The sequence below is a fragment of the Hipposideros armiger genome, unplaced genomic scaffold (assembly GCF_001890085.2).
Source record: "Hipposideros armiger isolate ML-2016 unplaced genomic scaffold, ASM189008v1 scaffold_330, whole genome shotgun sequence".
NCBI lineage: Eukaryota > Metazoa > Chordata > Mammalia > Chiroptera > Hipposideridae > Hipposideros > Hipposideros armiger.
In genome coordinates, this window is record NW_017731680.1 from 1,967,457 (window position 1) to 1,974,394 (window position 6,938).

Genomic DNA, 6,938 nt, shown 5'->3' on the forward strand with positions numbered 1-6,938 from the left:
TAAAATCTCTTTAGAAAATTTACCAAAAATGCTTCTTGGTGGCAAACTGGCTTCTCCTCCCCACCCACCTTGCAGCAGTTTGCAGCCCTCACAGGCCCAGGAGCTTCGTCAGCTCTCGGATAAACTGCCTCTGCCTCATTGCGTCCTTTCTCAGGAAGCTACGAGAAGGAATGAGAAGGCATGGAATTCAAGAAACGGGAATCCAGGACAATTCCCAGGGTGATAGTGGGGAGCTCCCAGGATCAAAAGGGGCTGAGAGAATAACCAGTCCCAGAAAAAGGGGGGTGGAAGGGGTGAGCAGGGATGTTTCCAAGACAGAAAAAATCAAAGTGGCTTTTTACTTGATGTTTAACCCTATTGAGAGGAATTTTACCATCCTGTCAAAGTTTGAGCAAGAATGAATAATGAGTACTCAAACAACTAAGCAATTGAAGAAGATGAAGCAATTACTAACTCCAGGGGATAGAAAAAGGTACAAGAAAGGAAGTATAAAAATGATGGTTTATTACAAGGCTCAGTTGTGAATCACATTGGTATAGTTATAATAATGTAAACACTAAACATTGCTATATCAAAAAAAATTAGGATATAACTATACTGGAACCTTGCAAGAAAGGGAAGTGAATGTGAGATATAATCATGAGGAAGCTAAATCCTCACCCTCCACGGTAGGAAATGCGTAGATATCTAGAACTGGAAAAAAAAAAAAGCAATAGCCAGTAGCATGCTATTTGGGAATATGGTGGTAAACATTGAAAAAAACATAGCCCAAAGCATTTAAAAAGTAGTTGCCTCCAAGGGGCAGCTCAGTACAGACTCCAAAAAGACCTTAGAACTTACGACTTTTTTTTTTTAATTGAGGAAATAGGGAGATGGGAACAGCACTGGGGAATTGGGGGAAGGGGAACAGACAAGTTGCTGTCCTTTTGTTCTTCAGTCTAGTTGTGGAGGACGTTGCTTCACTGGCCCAAGTTGGCACCATCATTGCGCTCTTCCCCTGGGAGGCAGATCAGTCGCCGGCTTCTGGACGGCTGCTCACTGCGGCTGCTGGCCGCTCATGCTGGCTGCTGGCTACACACGGTAGCCCATGGCAACTCACTGCCACGGGGGCTGCAGCCTACGCTGTGGCCGGTGACTCACGGCAGCCCAGCTCCAGGTTGAGCTGTTGTTCAGCATCTTAGCTGTGGAGGGCAGTGTCACTGGCCCTCATATGTGGGATCCGAACCGGGGCCCTCTGGCGTCCCAAGCCAGTTCTTAACCATCGCGCCACTCGGCTGGCCCAGAACTTATGACTTTTAATACTATACATTTATGATGTTGACCAAAATAGGAAATTAAAAAAGGAAGTAATATCCTCAAGAGGAGTGATACAGAAAGCTGTTGGAAATAAAATGAAGTTGGCTTTGCTAAACCACCTCAAATTCAGTGTTTTCCAAGTTATGGTCCTGCAACCTCCTGCATTTCAATGATCAGGAGGGCCAGTTTATTATTCAGATCTATAGACCCATTCCAGACCTAAATAATCAGCATTTTTAGGGGCGAGCTTCAGAATGTATCATTTTAAAAAAGTTTCCCTAGACCTACTGCATTAGCTATTGCTTTTTAGTAAACCAAAGAACTAACTAACTAACTAAACAAACAAATAATCTATGCAAAGACAAAGAGTCAACGACTCATGAAACATATTAGGGCAGACTCTGCTAGTTGTCTACCTAATCAATATCCATTCTCCCCTTTTTCCTTATTATCAGAATCCCTATTTTTTGTATTGGCAACATGTCCAGCTTAAACATTAAATTTTCTCAGGCTCTCTTACAGTTAGGAGTGGGACAAAGTTCTTAAATGACTGCGATATAAGAAGTCGACTTGGGTAGGGCTTTCAGGAAAGATGTTATTATATATATAAAAAAAAGGACAGACGCAGCTGGTACATGCCTTCTGCCCTTTGATAAGCACAGAAGAGGTGCCTGTTGTTCTCTCAGTGAGGACAAAAGCTAAGGATGGTGGTGCGCGAAGACAGAAGGAGCCTGTCACAGGCCTGAACTGCTCACCTCCAGACATCCAGTTATTTGAGAAAAACAAACCCCTAATTAAGTCACTGGGGTAGAGTTTTCTGTTACTGTAGCTGAATGAAGTCCTAGTAACATCTCACACTTGTTCAAATGTTTATTTGATAGACATTGAACACATTTCATTGTGTTCTGTGCTATGGACACTGTGCTAGGAATAACAAACACAATGGGCCAGACAAATAAGGCTCTTTTCTTCGTGGAACGTGGAGTACAGTTAGTGTAGAAGAATCTACAGATATTTGAGTCCAGGATTCAGGGAGGCTATGGTTTGCTGTCACAGACCCCAGAGCACTAGAGTGAATCAGACTAAACCACTTGATTTATGTAGCTAGGAAATCCTCAAGGGACCACATGCCAGAAGGAACAGTAGTCTGAACATTGGAAGATCTAGGTTTTAGCTGTAATTCTTCAGCAAAGTAGATTTGGGGAAGCAACATGGGGCACTTGCTTAATTTTTCCTGAATCCACTTTTCTTCTTTGGAAAACAAGAAGATTAGGCTTGATAATCTTTAAGGCTATTCTCAGCTCTAAAATATTTTTGTGATTACATTGAACAAAGATAGTCATGAAATATATCAAATAAGAATGTCTCTAAATTTAGATTCTAAGAGTTCAACTCAGAGAATATATTAATAAATGTTCAGGAAAAACAAATCACAACTTCTCACCCCCAAATTAAATAAACAAACCAACATAACCACCCTGGAGGGAGCTGTGGTATTATGGAAGAAGTTCTGGTTTGAGACCTGGCTGCCACTTAACGTATGGGTAAGCTCAGGCCAGAGAATCAGTGTTTCTAAGTTTAGATTTCCTCACTTATGACGTCCTATTTCTCTTCCCTCACAGTGCTGCTTATGGAAATCACCTTTGTAAAGCCCCCTTATGATTTGATACCAGCAATATATTAATAATGGGTTATAATATCTAAATCCTGCAAGGGAAATACATGAGTGGGCTTTGATATCTTCAGTTTAATTCTTCATCACATAAGGCTGATAGATCTTTTGAGTTTCCTTCTCTTTTGTGACCCATTTTATTTTTACGCAAGAGAACAGACAAGAGAAACAAAAACAGCTAAAATTAAAATCATCTTTGTTTGTTTTCTAGCCCCACTAAAGGTTTGGAGGAGAGGGTGGGTGGTTAAAAGGAAGCTGAGTTCAAGTGAAGTGTGGAGATTACAGCACTTACCTATGGCCTCTAATTGTTCATAATCAGTATTGTATAGTATTGTGAGTAATCTAGTTTTTGTTTTATGACCTGTCTATAGAAACAAGTATAGATATGAACTCTGTCTCCATATGCAATCATTAGTTGATGACACAGTAGTGACTTTAGTTCTTGTACCCACAATTATAAAAAGTTTTGCAATAACAGGAACTTTGGCTACGGGAGTGTCTCTCTATATAGTAAAACCTCCCTTATCCATTCCAACCAGCAGGTGCATATGAGGAAAAGAGATAATCCTTTGATTATAGCCAACACAGGTAACATCTGTACTTTGACCAGTTAAACATGACAGCTGATGTTAATTTGAATGATGTGAAGAGATAAGAAAGCAGAAGTCTTTCTTTCTTTTTATCCCCTTTCTCCCCCAGCCCTTGCCAAATCCTGACTATCTCAAAGGGCTTTTTGCTAAGATTAGGCAAGAGACATAACCAAGGACAAATTGGGGAAGACACCAAATAGAATAACTGGTACCAAACGTGAGATTCGATAGCTTCACCAATGCCATCACAACCAACATCCACCAGATGGGTGAGGGAGGAACCCACAGAATATAAGGGAAAACACAAAGTATGAGATAAGGAAGCAGTGGTACTGTTTCTACCTCCCATGGAAGAAGTGAGAAGAAATTAAACTCTTTAAAAAGGAAATTGAATGCTTGGCTCCCAAAACACTGGAACAAATAACGCGCGACCAGAAATCACGTCTCTCTCTGCTTGTGTCTGGCACTGTCCCCTTCTGAAACCAAGGGACCATGTTCATATCAGTAAAGCCTTCATATCAGTTCCATATCTGTTCCAGAAACTGTAGGACCAGAGGGTAACTAAATTATTATTAAGCCAACAAATGCTCGGTCATGGAGAACTCAGTCTGAAACAGGACTGGCCCCATATCTCACAGTGTATCATGATTCTCCCCTACAGTGTTGCACATCCGGTTAAAAACGGTACATGTTTCTTATGACACTAAGCCATACTACCTATTAAAATGAATGTAAAAATACAGGTACAATTCTTAAGCCATTTCGTAAGCCAGAAAGAGCAGTAGGTGGGGCAAGTGATCAGCGATGAGGGGAACAATAGCAGACGCCGAGGGACATAGTAGAAGAGAATGTGAAGGAAATGGTCATTTCTGTGACTTTTAGAGGAGGTGCCTTCCTAAATTTTAAAATGATCTGTTTCATAAAGCCATAGGTTTCCTCTGCTGCAACAAATCTTTCTTACATCTAGGGCTAGGTCGTATCTCCAGAGGTTCTCCCTCTGGACTCAGACAGAATCACCTAAACCTATTTTTAGGTCTCACATAAACCTCTCTAGCCATTGCTAACCTCACCCCTGCTCCTGACAATCGTTTCTACCCACTGGCCTATTAGCGGAAGAGGAATAATGGCTCGGAGGACTTAATCAATCGCTTCTTATTATTAGATTTCAGGCTTCCTGGTCTAAGGACAGTATCTGGTTGGTGTATCTGCGGATAGGGACTAACGAGGAGAGACAGTAGGAGTGTAGGTGCCCAAGGCCACGTGGAGCCCACTGAAAGCAGCTTTGGGTCTCTGGGCCAGACACGAGCCATCACCGCCCCGGTGTCCTCGAATCCTCGGGGTGGACTAGAAGGCAGAGGCTTCACACTTTGAAGCTCCTCTCACCCGGCAACATGGGGGACCCAGCACACCGGGGAAGCAGCAAATTCATTCTAGGATCGCCGGCGATCAGCTAGAGGGCGCGGGCGCCGCGGGAGCTCCCCCAACTCTGAGCCTTCCAGTTCCTCCTGCCCCTGCCCTGTCCGAGCCCCTTTCCCACTCCGAGTCCCCTTCCCGTCCAAGCACCGTCCGCGTCCGAGCCCCCTGCCCACAGCGGCCATCTCACCTACGCTGAGCTCCCCGAGCAGTCCGCTGGCCTCTTGTCCTCCCAGTGCTGCCGCCACAGAGCAGGTGCGTGAGCCCCGCCCGCCTGTCCCAGCCGAGCCACAGCCGGCACTCCCCGCCCCTATCCGCCCCTTCCCGCCCCTGATCGCATGCTGGGCCTCCCTTCTCAAAGCCCTCGCTTTCCTCCACACCCCTGACTTCCAGCTGAGGTCCCTGGCCCCAGACACTCCCTAAGGTGAGTGCTCCACCAGGGGCGCATTCTGGGCACCAGAGCAGACTGCGCCCAAATGTGACCTATGAGGCAAAGCAATTACAGAGCAGAGGCTGTCGTAAGGAAGACTGTGTCATATCCTGGACCAGAATCCAGTTTTGTAGTTTAAGCTTGGTGTCACATGTATTTATTTATTTATTCATTCATTCATTCATTCATTCATTCATTCAGTCAGTCAGTCAGTCAGTCAGTCTGTCAGTCAGTCAGTCAGTCAACAAATCTGCCACATGCTTGGTAGGCACAGTTCTAGGTGCTGGAGTCAGAGCTGCAAAAGAGAGAAAGTCTCTGCCTTGAAAAAGCTGCTTCCTACTAAGGAATGCATGATTTTCCTTGTAGCATCATGTGATCTCAATGCTCTCATCTGTAAGTTAAGGGCTGGACTAATTGAATGGTTTCCCACTTTGTCTGTTGCTCATAATCTCCTGTGGAAGTTGCAAGAATACAAGAGCTAAGGCTCCATCTGAGACCTACTGATAAGAATCTGTGGAGGCGGCCAAGTGGTGCATTGGTTAAGAGTTGGCTTGGGAAGCCGGCTCTGAGCAGCAGGACCCCGGTTCGATCCCACACTATGGCCAGTGACACTGTGCCCTCTACAGCTAAGATGGTGAACAACAGCTCCACCTGGAGCTGGGCTGCCCTGAGTCCCCAGCAACAGCATAGGCTCAGTGAAGCTGCAGTGAGCCGCCATATGCTACTGTGAGTGGCTGGCAGCCGGCATGAGTGACTGGCAGCCGGCGTGAACAGCCGGCAGCCAGGGTGAGCTGCCAAGAGCCACCGTGAGCGGCTGTCCAGTAACCTGCGACCCAGATCTGCCTCATTTGGGAAGAGTGCAATGATAATACCAACATGGGCCAGTGAAGCAACGTCCTCCACAACTAGACTGGAGAACCAAAGGACAGGAACTTGTGTGTTCCCCTTCCCCAATTCCCCAATAAAATCTTTAAAAAATAAAAAAATAATAAAAAAGAACCTGGGGAGGAGTGATGGCAGATGTGGCTCTTACAAGCTTCTCAGGTGACAGAGGAAGTCAGGGTTGAGAACCTCCCCTCCAGATCTCTAAGATGCCTTCCAGCTTATCCATTGTTGAGGTCACTGGAAACCAAGAAAGGCTTCCTGGAAGAGATGCTGTATTTACAAGGAAAGACAAAGAATATATGCTGGCAGGGTGGAGGGGGACAGGATCCTAAGTGCATCTTCTTTTGATCAAATGGCTTTTCTTTTCTAAAGAAAGTCAAAGGAAGGCACTTTTGAGGATAAGGCACAAACCTGAGCAAATCTTCCCTCTTTAAAAGAGTAAATGAGAGCCGGCCGAGTGGCATGTTGGTTAAGAGCTGGCTTGGGACACCAGCTCTGAGCAGCCACGGCCCCGGTTCAGATCCCACATGGAGGCCAGTGACACTGCCCTCTACAGCTAAGATGGTGAACAACAGCTCGACCTGGAGCTGGGCTGCTGTGAGCTGCCAGTGATGGCGTAGGCTGCAGCCCCTGCTGCAGGGCTGCCATAAGC

General features: G+C 45.4%; 1 protein-coding gene across 2 annotated transcripts in view; it reads right to left on the minus strand.

The window, feature by feature from the left end:
* Nucleotides 1–5,236, minus strand: part of TMEM45B (transmembrane protein 45B) — a 36,293-nt gene extending 31,057 nt beyond the window's left edge. Inside the window, exon 1 of one of the 2 annotated variants that reach the window (XM_019660803.1) lies at nucleotides 5,162–5,236. The gene's annotated coding sequence lies outside the window, so the exon portion shown is untranslated. The remainder of the gene's footprint in view (nucleotides 1–5,161) is intronic. The other variant, XM_019660804.1, reaches the window with a different exon arrangement.
* Nucleotides 5,237–6,938: the final 1,702 nt, after the last annotated feature.